Here is a 12,724-nt window from a genome sequence, read left to right as displayed (position 1 = left end):
TTCTCTATTCTGTTCCATTGATCTGAGTGTCTGTTTTTGTGCCAGTACCATACTGTCTTGATGATTATAGCTTTGTAGTGTAGCTTGAAGTCTGGGATTGTGATGCCTCCTGCTTTGGTTTTCTTTTTCAAGATCGCTTTGGCTATTCGGGGTCTTTTCTGGTTCCATACAAATTTTAGGATTACTTGTTCTAGCTCTGTGAAGAATGCTGGTGTTACTTTGATAGGGATTGCGTTGAATATGTAGATTGCTTTGGGTAGTATTGACATTTTAACAATATTCTTCCTATCCGGGAGCATGGAATCTTTTTCCATTTCTTTGTGTCTTCAATTTCTTTCATCAGCTTTATTTTTCACCTCTTTGGTGAAATACCTAGATTTATTCCTAGGTATTTTATGGTTTTTGGTGCAAGTGTAAATGGGATTGATTCCTTGATTTCTCTTTCTGTCACTTCATTGTTGGTGTATAGGAATGCAACCGATTTTTGTGCATTGATTTTATATTCTGCAACTTTGCTGAATTCATGAATCTGTTTTAGCAGTGTTTTGGTGGAATCTTTTGGGTTTTCCGTATAGAGTGTCATGTCATCTGCGAAGAGTGAAAGTTTGACCTCCTCCTGGCCGATTTGGATGCCTTTTATTTCTTGGTGTTGTCTGATTGCAGAGGCTAAGACTTCCAATAGTATGTTGAATAATAGTGGTGAGATTGGACATCCCTGTCTTGTTCCTGACCTTAGGGGGAAAGCTCTCAGTTTTTCCCCATCGAGGATGATATTAGCGTTGGGTCGTTCATATATATCGCTTTTATGATCTCGAGGTATGATCCTTCTATCCCTACTTTCTTGAGGGTTCTAATGAAGAAAGGATGTTGTATTTTGTTAAATGCTTTCTCTGCATCTATTGAGAGGATCATATGGTTCTTGTCCTTTCTTTTATTGATGTGATGAATCACGTTAATTGTTTTGCGGATATTGAACCAGTCCTTCATCCCAGGTATAAATCTCACTTGGTTGTGGTGAATAATTTTTTTAATGTACTGTTGGATCCGGTTGGCTAATATCTTGTTGAGGATTTTTGCATCCATGTTCATCAGGGAAATTGGTCTATAGTTTTCCTTTTTAGTGGGGTCTTTGTCTGGTTTTGGAATCAGGGTAATGCTGGCTTCATATAATTTGGAAGTTTGCCTTCCATTTCTATTTTTTTGGAACAGTTTCAAGAGAATAGGTGTTAACTCTTAAATGTTTGGCAGAATTCCCCTGGAAAGCCATCTGGCCCTGGACTCTTGTTTTTTGGCAGATTTTTGATTACTAATTCAATTTCCTTACTGGTTATGGGTCTGTTCAAATTTTCTATTTCTTCTTGTTTCAGTTTTGGTAGTGTATATGTTTCTAGGAATTTGTCCATTTCTTCCAGATTGCCCATTTTATTGGCATATAATTGCTCATAATATTCTCTTACTGTTTTTATTTCTGTTGTGTTGGTTGTGATTTCTCCTCTTTCATTCTTAATTTTACTTACTTGGGTCCTTTTTTCTTCTTGATCAAACTAGCGATTTATCAATTTTGTTAATTCTTTCAAAGAACCAGCTTCTGGTTTCATTGATCTGTTCTACTGGTTTTTTCATTTCGATAGCATTAATTTCTGCTCTACTCTTATTTCCTGTCTTCTGCTGGTTATGGGTTTTATTTGCTGTTCTTTTTCCAGCTCCTGAAGGCATAAGGTTAGGTTGTGTATCTGAGATCTTTCTTCCTTCTTTAGGAAGGCCTGGATTGGGTCTTTAATTGTTTTTGAGTTTATTTTTGTGTATGGTGTAAAAAATGGTTCAGTTTCATTCTTTTGCATGTAGCTGTCCAGTTTTTCCAACACCATTTTTGAAGAGATGCTCTTTTTTCCGTTGGTTATTCTTTGCTGCTTTGTTGACCATATAATTGTGGGTTTAATTTTGGATTTCCTATTCTGTTTCATTGATTACTGTGTTGTTGTGGCAGTATCATACTGCTTTGATTACTGCAGCTTTGTAGTATAACTTGAAGTCTGGAGTTGTGATACCTCCAGCTTTGCTTTTCTTTTTCAAGATTTCTTTTGCTATTAGGGGTCTTTTGTGATTGCATTAAATGCGTAGATTGTTTTAGGTAGTAAAGACATTTCAACAATATTTTTCCGATCCTAGAGCATGGAATGTCTTTCCATTCCTTTGTGTCCTTTTATAGTTTTCAGAGTACAGGTCTTTGATCTCTTTGGTTAGGTTTATTCCTAGTTATCTTACTGTTTTGGGTGCAATTATAAATAGTATTAATTTCTTTTTATACTGCTTTGCTGTTGGTGTATGGAAATGCAAGTGATTCTTGTACATTGATTTCGTATCCTGCAAGTTTACTCAATTGCTCTGTCAGTTCTAGTAGTTTTTTGGTGCTCTCTTGGGTTTTCTCTATATAGGAAGTTTTTCTTCTTCTTTACCAATTTAGATGCTTTTCTTTCTTTTTGTTTGCCAACTGTGGCCAGGACTTCAAGTACTATTTTTTAAAATATTTTTTTAAATGTTCATTTTTGAGACAGAGCATGAATGGGGGAGGGTCAGAGAGAGTGAGACAGAGAATCTGAAGCAGGCTTCAGGCTCTGAGCTGTCAGTACAGAGCCCGACGTGGGGCTCCAACTCTGGGACTTAGAGATCATGACCTGAGCTAAAGTCAGACGCTCAACCAGATGAGCCACCCAGGCGTCCCTTCAAGTCCTATTTTGAATCAAAGTGGTGAGAGTGGATATTCTGGTCTTGTTCCTGACCTGAGGGGAAAAGTTCTGTTTTTTCCCCTTTGAGGATGATATATTCTGTGGGTTTTCCATATAAGGCCTTTATTATGTTGAGGTATGTTCCCTCTAAACCTGCTTTGTTGAGGATTTTTTTCATAAATGGATGTTGTACTTTGTGAAATGCTTTTTCTACATCTGTTGAAATAACCATATGGTTTTTCTCCTTTTATTGATATGATGTATCATGCTGATTGATTTGTGGATACTGAATCACTCTTGCATCCTGGCGATAAATCCCACTTGATCGTTGTGAATTATTTTGTAAATGTATTGCTGAATTTGGTTTGCTAGTATTTTGTGAGGATTTTTGCATCTGTATTCATGAGAGATATTTACTTATAGTTGTCGCCCTCTTTTTCTTTTTTTTTTTTGTGGTTGTCTTTATCTGGTTTGGTGTCAGGATAATGCTGACCACATAGAATAAATTTGAGAAGAATAGATATTAACTGTACTTTTAAATGTTTGGTAGAATTCTGCTGTGAGGCCATCTGGTCCTAGACTTTTGTTTGTTGGGAGGTTTTTGATTATTGATACAATTTCCTTCTAATCAGTCTTTCAAAATCTGTTTCTTCATGCTTCAGTTTTGGAAGGTTCTATGTTTCTAGGTGTTTATCCATTTCTTCCAGGTTGTACAATTCATTGGCATAAAATTTTTCATCATATTACTTCTCCCGTTTCTTTGGTGTTGGTCCTCCTTTTTCAGGTGTGATTTTGTTGGAGTTCTTTGCCTTCCATGAGTCTGATTTGAGGTTTATCAATTCAGTTGATCTTTTCAAAGAACCAGCTCCTGGTTTCATTATCTGTTCTATTTTTCTTCAGTTGCCATGCCATTTATTTCTGGTCTAGGCTTTATTTCCTTCCCTCTGATGGTGTTGGGTTTTGTCCATTCTTTTTATAGCTCTTTTATGTGTGAGGTTGGATTGTTTGAGATTTTTCTTCCTGAGGTAGACTTACATTGCTATCAACTTCCCTCTTAGAACTGCTTTTGCTACATCCCAAAGATTTTGGACTGTTGTGTTTTCATTTTCATTTGTGTTCATGTAGTTGTTGATTTTTTTTCTTGATTGCTTGGTTGACCCATTCATTGTTTCAGTAACATATTATTTAATCTCCATGTATGTGTGCCTTTTCCAGATTTTTTTTTTTTCTGGTGGTTTGTTTCATAGCATTATGGTCAGAAAAGATGCATGGTATGAACTCAGTCTTCCTGGTTTTGTTAAGACTTGCTTTGTGTCCTAATAAGTGATCTAGAGAATGTTCCATGTGAACTTGAAAATAATGTGTATTGTTTTCAATACACATTATTCAGAATACACATTGAGAAGAACATTTATATTTTGCTGCTTTGGGATGGAATGTTCTGAATATATCTTTTAAATCCATGTGTTCCAGTATGTCCATCAAAGTCACTGTTTCCTTTTTGATTTTCTGTTTGGATGATCTGTCCATCAATATAAGTGGGGTGTCAAAGTTCCCTACTATTATTGTATTACTGTTGATTAGTTCCTTTATGTTTGTTATTAACTGTTTTATGCATTTTGGTGCTCTGTATTTGGTGCATAAATACTTAAAATTGTTTTATCTTATTATATAGTGTCCTCCTTTGACTCTTTTTATAGTCTTTGTTTTAAAATCTATTTTTGTCTGATACAAATAATGTTACCCCAGCTTTCTTTTGACATCCATTTGCATGATACATGTTTTTCCATCTACTCACTTTCAATTTATAAGTCTTTAGGCTTGAAATGAGTCTCTTGTAGACAGCATATACCTGGGTCTTGTTTTTTAATTTTTCCATCACCTGTGTTTTTTGATTGGAGCACTTAGTCCATTTCCATTCAAACTTAATTATTGAAAGATAACTATTTATTGCCATTTTGTTACTTTTTTTGTGGTTTCTATAGATTTTCCTTGATTCTTGCTGTCTTTCATGGTTTGCTGATTTTCTTCAGTGATAAACTTATATTTCTCTTTATTCTGATCTGTTCCTAGTTTTTGATTTGTGATTACCATTAGGTTTGTATATAGCTTTTCCTGCTTATTGCAGTCTATATTAAGTTGATGGTCACTTACGGTTGAATTCATTCTTTACTCTGCCCCCTACATTTTAGGTATATGGTGTCATATTTTATATCCTTTTATTTTGTGAATCCCTTGACTTATTTTTTACAGATGTACTTATTTTTCATACTACCATCTATGGTCTTCCTTTCCAGTCAGAGTCATCTTTAATATTTCTTGTAGGGCTAGTTGAGTGGTCATGAACTCCTTTAGATATTGCTTGGACCTTGACAGTTTGGAACCTTCTGTCTGTAAAGTGAAGACAAATGCAGCTCTGCACAAATTTGTTCTAAGGGATAATTCAGAATATATGGAATGTAGCCCTGAATATATTCTCAGTAACTGTTAAGTAGGGTCCTTTATTCTCTCTGTTGGTCTGTCTGGCATTTGGATTTGGAAGCTAGGGTCTGGATTGGTCTTTGAATTCTCTTCTATGATTTTGTGCTTGTTTTGGATTTCCCTAGTTAGTTAGCTCCAGCCATTTGTTGCATTTTCCCCAGAGAGGATTAGGTCAGCCTTGACATTGCTGTGGTTAAACATTTGAGTGGGCTTGTTTAGGTTATATCATTTTGGGCTATGGACTCTTAAATCTGTTTCTTTCTTTTGTTTGACAGAATAAAACTGGTATACCCACTGGTGGCAAAAATGTGACTAAATGGTCAATTCTGTACCCTGTTCATGGACATAGAAACTCATATAACCCTTTTAAAGGAAAGTTTGGAAATAGATATCAAGAGCCTTTTTAAGTACCATCGTATCTTTTGATTCAGTAATCCTCTGTTTGAGAAATAGTGTGTTAAGATAGTAAACAGATATAGACCCTAACTTATGTACAATTCCAAAAGTGTGTCCTTTTCAGCATCTGAGAAGATACGGCATAAATGTGGTTGTTTGTGCTTGTAAGGGTTAAGGTTCCTTTGGCAGGAGACTAAAAGCCTACATTTCTGTCCGGATGATGGTGATAAGAATGGCTTCGAAATCAGACACAGTTCTTTCACTCATTGTGGTATAGATGAAAGAGGCCACGTGGGGTAATGGAAGGATCTGATCACTGGTATCAGCCAAAATGGATTTGCATCCAGACGTTGATAGGTGACTGACGTGTGATCTTGCACAGATACCTCCCTTCTCTATGTGCCCATTGCCTCATCTGTAAAATGGGTATGATAATGCTAGCCTTGCAGTGATTTTCTGTGTAGAGGAGAATGTCTAGGACTAGGAATGTGATCCTATATCATCCTTCCTTTTTTTACAATGAATTGGACTGGTAATTATGGATAAGTTAGCCTTCTGTGTTGATTCTCCTAGGCTCCCTGGGAGATAGCCAGGCTTCCAGACTCCCTTACACCTCCATAGTCCCCAGAAATAGTGTTGGCTGGGTCCTTAGCCAGCTCCCCTAGAAACTGGGGGGTGGATATGGGCATGGGGAGCAGTTCTGCCTTGTTTCCCCAAACATCATAATGCCATGAGGGCATTAAGACAGAAGCTTTTGCAGAAATTGTTTTCATAAAATAAAAGCTTACAGATTTTAGGTGAATATTATTTTACAATAAAAATCTGAAAGACAAGATTTTGTTTAAAAAAAATAACGGGTATCTGATACACAAAGTTTGGAAGGTGTAGAGGAGTAGAAAGACTAGGAAAACAAGGACACATGTTTCCTGACCACCCAAGATAACCATTGTTGGTTTTTTCCTGTATTTCCCTTTAGAGTTGCCTGTGCATTTTCATATAATTGAAATCATACCGTATATATTGCCATGCATCTTCCTTTTTGTTCATTTGGCCACATAATACAGACTTCTCTCACATTATTAAGAACTCTTTGTAAAAGTGGCATTGAATCGCTTCATGTTCCTCTATTTAGTGGATATTAGATATATAATTATTCATTTCAGTTATTTTTAAATCAGTTGAAAACAATATTTTCCATATTCGATATTTTCTGTCTCTTATCCTTAATGTCTATATCAGATATTCCTGAAATTATTTCCTTGTTCAGAATGTCTGTATATCAGGCTAGGGCTGGCAGAATTACACCTTTGAATGTCTGTAATGACTCCAGGTTAAATCTTTAATGCATTCTAGCTATTTTTTTTAATGTTGTCTATAATTTGTATTGGAAATTGAGATGCTGCAGCAGCTTCGATGAGAAATCATACTTCACAAAGTGGAGACAACGGTGCATTCCTGATTTGGAGTGGCTGTTAATGGCAAATAGAAAATGACCATTTGGGTGGAGCTGGGAATAGCTTTTGTTTTAATTTCTGTTAAGAACTGGGACTGGGGGGGAGGCGGAATGAGAGTTGTGTTCCGTTTTGTGGGTAATGTGAATACAGTAGAAATTGAACAGATTTTTTTCTTTCTGTCTCTGGCCTTAGTGGAACTTGTACTAATTTTCTGGAGTTGTTCACCCAGCGCTTACAATTGCTTTTACCAGAAACGATCTCATTTCGGAAGCCTGTGAAGAGGAAAAGGAAATGTGTTCTCACGACTGTGAGTCAGTGTAGAGTGAAGGAAGCCGCAGAGAGCTCTGCGTGTGTCTGTGGGTGTGGAATTGTGTGAGAGTGTGTGTGTTGGGGGCAATGCATTGACAGAATTAAGTCAGGAGAATGTGGGAAATAACAACAAAGTTCTGTGTGGCTCCTGCTTGACATGCTCGAGTGAATGCCAAGATCTCTTCCGGGACTCAGAAGTTTTGAGGTGATAGGGCTTCCCTGTCACTGGTAAGAAAGTATCAGAGGGCCTGGTTGATGGGCTATGCAGGGTGGTTGGGAGTGGAGATCAGAGAGGTTGCCTAACTTTATCAGGATTGCACAGCTCAGTTTTGCTTAATTGCAAGGCTCCTTCTGATTGCACCCTGCCCCATAGCACCTGCTCCTCTGGAATATGATCTGCTGCTGGTTGGGGGCAGTGGTTGTATGTAAGTGGCTCATGGTCATGTGCTGCTCCTAACTAAGGGCAGATAACACTCATGGACGCTCTGAACTTTTAAAAACCATAGCCCAAGATTTGCTGTGTTTATATGTTACACCCCCTCAGCTCAGTTCCCCAAAACTCTCGGAGAGAAAAGGGATTACAGAGCTGGGAACTGTATTCTGATTAGCATTTCACTTTTGCACCTGCCAGATGGGGCAGATCATTACCTGGAAATTATGTTCAGTTTTTGTATACAAGAAATACTGGTAAATTACCCTAAACAGAATTTATCCATTTATACCTGGGGCAGGTGTGTGAGTACACTTTTTCTACTTTTTGATGTTGTACAAATTCAAACTGGAAACCTTCCCTTTGAGGCTTCAGCTCTTATTTTTTTTCTTTGTAAGATATTTATTCCTGTTTCTTTAATTCACGTATTTGAGCACCTGCCATTTGCCAGGTACCATTCCAGGCATGTGTGTTTGTGTGTGTGTGTGTGTGTGTGTGTGTGTGTGTGTGTGTATGCGCGCGTGTGCACACGTAAAACAGATGAGGACCCAGTGTGGAGAGAAGGCCATCAAAAAATTGCAGATACTAGGTGCAGGCAAAATGAGAAGGATGAAGAATTGGGTTGGGTATTGTGTCCAGCCTCCAAAGAAGTGATGTTTGAGCTGACATTTCAGGCCCAGATGTCAAGAGTAACTTGCCATCTGAAGAGTTTGGGAGAAGCAAGTTCTTTTAGTATATTTTATTTCCTCCCCCAAATTGGTGTCTTCTGTCTTCTCCATATCAAAATGGTGCCACCATCCACTTAGTTGCTTGAGTCAAAAATGTACGAGTTCTCTCCAGTTCCTCATTTTCCCTTTCTATCCCCCACTCTTTTGTTACCAGCCCTGAAAGGTATTCCTAGCTGTCACTTCTCTCCATCTCTGCTCCCAGCTGTCATCATCTCTCCCCTGGACTGCTGTGATAGCTTCCTGATTAATCTTCCTGCTTGCCCCCTTGCCGTGCTCCTGTACCTTATAATTATTCTCCAGCCAGTGGTGAAGGTGCTTCGGACGAGATAGTAGCTACTGGCCATGTGTAGGTATTTAAATTTAAATTACCAAGTGGACTAAAATAGACTAAAAATAAAAATTCGTCAGTTACACTAGCCACATCTCAAGTGCTCATTAGTCACATGTGGCCAGTGGCTTATTGCATTTGGCAGTCTAGATAACAGAATTACTTCTGTCATTGCAGGAAGTTCTTTAGGATAACTCGGAGATAGAGTAATCTTTCCAAAGTATACACCAGCTCGTGACACTCTGTGCTTGGAACATCAGATAGTTAGGTAGTATTACAGCTCACTGAGAATAAAGGCCAAATACTTTATTCTGATCTAGAGTCCCACATGATGTGGCCCTTCCTACCTGTCGGGCCTCATCATATTTCTGTCTCCTCTTTGATCACTATATTCCAGTCATACTTTGGCTTCCTATTACTAGAACACAAAGAACTTGCTCACTCCTTGGGGCCCTCATAAGAGTTCACACCTGAGTTCCCTCGGCATGGCATGCCCTGTCTTCCCTCCCCCATCCTAAACAAATTCATTGTGTTGATGGCTCCTTGTGGCATTTAGTCATCAAAATAAATGTCACCATCTCCAGAGGCCTTCCTTGACTATCCAATCTTAAGTAGCCATCTGCTTGTTACAGTGAGCGCTGGGTGTTGTATGTAAGTGATGAATCACTAAATTCTCCTCAAACCAACATTACACTATAGATTAACTGGAATTTAAATGAGACTTTGAAACAAAGAAGCCATCCAGTGGCTGTCATACAACTGAGTTAAATTGTCTTCCCACTCTTACTACTGATGTTTTGCTTATTCATTTATTGCTGAATTGTCTTTTGCTTGTCTCAGCTTACTAGTGTCTGGCTTCCCACATAGCAAAGGGCTGTCTGCCTGGTTCAAGGCTACAATCCCAGTGCCTAGAACAGTGCCTGACTTACTGTTGGTGCTCAACTAATACTTGTTTCAGGAATGAATGAATCCTCCCAGGGAAGCAGGACTGCTGCTAGCCCAGATGGCTGCTATAGTGTATGAATTAGAAAAGGCACCCCTTGCTCTGCCTGATCTTGTACAGTGAACATCCTGCCCAACTGCCTGGTAGCGCTCAGAAGGGGGTGACCTCTCTAGGCAAGAGGAATACCAAGTGCAGAGAACCTGAAGGAGGAATATGCTTCATGTGTTCGACAAAAAAGGCTGGTGTCTGTGGAACACAGTGTGTAAAGGGGATTGTACAATGAGAAAAAATCAGGAGATGTGGTTGGGGGACAGGTCATGTGGGGCCTCAAAGGTTGTGGTAAGGAAGTTTTATTAGTGTTCCAAGTACAGTAGGAAGCCATTGGAGGATTTAAGGAAGGGAGAGACATCGCATTTACGGTTTGTTTATTCTCAGTTTTATTTCCTTGCCTTTATGGGTAAATCTGTTCTAACATTTTTCTCAGGTATATGATTTGGGAGAAACTTTTAGTTTGAACGCTAGTTCTCCCAAGGGTCGGGGACTTCTCTGAAGACTGAAAAATCCTCAGACGACACTTTCAGGTGCAGCAATTAGGTCCCAAACGCACATTGACTGTTCTTTGAAAAGCTTTCTGGCATTCATTGCTGCTAATTTTGAAGGTTACAAATTTTCAGCTTTCTGCTATCGGTGACAGAGGCACAGAGCAATACTAATTAGGAAAAATCCCAAGTAGTTGATTGTGGCCATTTGGTAGAGTTTTGAAATGCAAATAAAAACATGCGTACAGCTCTTCCTTTGGAATGGGAATACCTATTCAGCCCGGTATTTGGTTTCAGAATCTATCTGCCTGTGAACAGGATGTGTGACCTCTGTGCGCGTTTTTACATGTGAGTACAGATTGAATTGATAACTTGCTTTGGTCTCAATTTCTTCTCTTGAAACGAAAGGAAAAATACATCACTTCTTCCAAAAGTATCCTTTACCATATTCTCTCATTTCTAAGATGCTATAAAGAAAAAAAAAACACCCTTGGTTAAATTGTAGCTTTTGGGGAACAACAACATAAACATTATATTAAAAGGATATATCAATAGCAAGAAGGAGTCTGGTTTCAGAGAAGTTAAATGTGAAGCCAAGTATCTCTTAAATCGATCATTCTCTACTTCGGAATCAAAGCTAATATGGGACTGCTAAATTCTAAGTGCTTTGAATACTGACTCATTTAATCCTCAAGGCAATTCTTGAGGTTGGTTTCTTATCCCCATGTTCCAGATACAGAAACTGAGGCACAGAGAGGTTAAGTAACTTTTCCAAGGCATGAAGGTAAAGTGTGTTTACATATTCCACAGTCTGCAGTGACGTCTTCACAGTAATATTACCTGTTATTATTTGTAGATGTATTTTCCATCATCTTTGTTGAGCAGAGCTGAGCCCAACTTGACAAAGAGCCAGCCTGCTGGTCCTGGCTGGATTCTGAACACTTACCTCCCTAGCTTGACTGTCCAGTTCTGGAGTTCTGATCCAGAGCCCAGAGCATTTGGCTGATCTTGGAACCCAGGTTCATCCTCCCACGTGGACCAGCATTTTGACTGGATTTTGTTTGTTCCAAGTCAAGAAAGAAGGAAATACTCAATTATAAAACAGAAAAAAGGAAATAGAAAGAACACCTTTCTTTTTCAACCCTAGGTAGAGTCCGCCTCTCTGCTGAAACTCTTCTTTTTTTTAATGGCTGTAAAATGAGGGAGAAATTGAGAACAATGACAACTACCAAAAGAGCATTTCCCTTTAGGCAAACCTACGTGTGACACTCCATTAACGATACCTGAGTCGTCTTCCATCTAGTGGGAGCAACACAATACTCACGTTAACCAGTCCCTGATGGTGCCAGAAGCAGGTGATGACTGGTCAGTTTCCATCCTGTCAGTCATTTTCAGGCAAACAGAGGGTGTCTCTGGGTTCCGCGTGGACACATAGTCGAATGTTTGCAGCACTGCTTGTAGTTCTGTGAGTGCTTGATGCTTGGTCTGCAGCTTATGGCAGAAAGAGGATGAAGAGCTGGACGGACGTAGGTCCTGGGGTCTTCACACCTGCCACTCACTCAGCTGATGTCTGTCAACTCTGAGCCTCAGCATCCTTCATTATGCAGAGAAGAAATAGTAATCGCTTATGTCAGCAGGTCATTGTGAGGAGTAAGTGGCTTGAAGCCTAGGAAAGTGATTTATAAACAGGAAGCTGTGGGAAATACTAGCTTCGTTATGATGTATGTTATGTTCAGTGAGCTTTTGATTTGCCACAGAGTTCGCTTGTGTAATTCTGGGTATTTTTGTGTCCTTGGGACCCTTTTGCCTGTCCCTTCTCCTTCACAAGTTGCCCATCTGTGAGTTCCTTTGGTACTTGGCAGTTTGTGTATCCATTCACACATCGATGTCTCCACTCACCCAACCTACTGAATGCCTGTTGTATACCAGGTACTAGGCTAAGTTCTGGAAAACAAAGATGAATCACATAAGGATGGTTGTGGCCCTTAGGAAGCCTGTAGGCTAACGGGGGAATGGAGGAGTCCACAGAGGAGTGTCATCGGGTGCGATTGGCACCGTAACTCAGGAGTAGGCTGCAGACAGTGAGGATGTGAGGTGAGCACTCAGTTCTGTTAGGGTTGGCAGTAGAAGGAGAGGGAAAGGCTAAAGGAAGCTCCTGAAAAGGAGATGGCACTTGAGCAGAGTCTTGAAAGGTATCTACTTGTCAGGCTGGGGGAAAGGGCATACCTGAAATAGCGCGTAGTAGCCTGGCACATTCAGGAAACTGAATACTGAGTCCTGCCTTGAGAAGAGGGTGTTCAGGGAATTTGTCTTGGCAGATCTGAGCTCCAAGAGGCAAGCTGGGGCCATGTGGTGGGAATCCTCAGACACTAGACCGAGCATCTTGAGTT

At 39.4% G+C, this 12,724-nt stretch overlaps 1 protein-coding gene and 1 long non-coding RNA gene across 13 annotated transcripts in view; one reads left to right on the top strand and one right to left on the bottom strand.

Moving 5' to 3' along the window:
* The window catches only part of PTPRT (protein tyrosine phosphatase receptor type T), a 1,077,107-nt gene that overhangs the window by 188,258 nt on the left and 876,125 nt on the right, over positions 1 to 12,724 (top strand). The gene's annotated exons all lie outside the window — the stretch shown is intronic.
* Positions 10,209 to 11,962, bottom strand: LOC132668878 (uncharacterized). The gene is made up of 2 exons (XR_009605824.3): positions 11,281 to 11,962; positions 10,209 to 10,801 (listed from the first exon to the last, which is right to left on the bottom strand). It is a non-coding gene; the product is annotated as an uncharacterized LOC132668878 (long non-coding RNA).

This window comes from Panthera onca, chromosome A3 (assembly GCF_046562875.1).
Source record: "Panthera onca isolate mPanOnc1 chromosome A3, mPanOnc1 haplotype 2, whole genome shotgun sequence".
Lineage (NCBI taxonomy): Eukaryota > Metazoa > Chordata > Mammalia > Carnivora > Felidae > Panthera > Panthera onca.
This window is presented reverse-complemented; position numbering and strand designations above follow the sequence as displayed.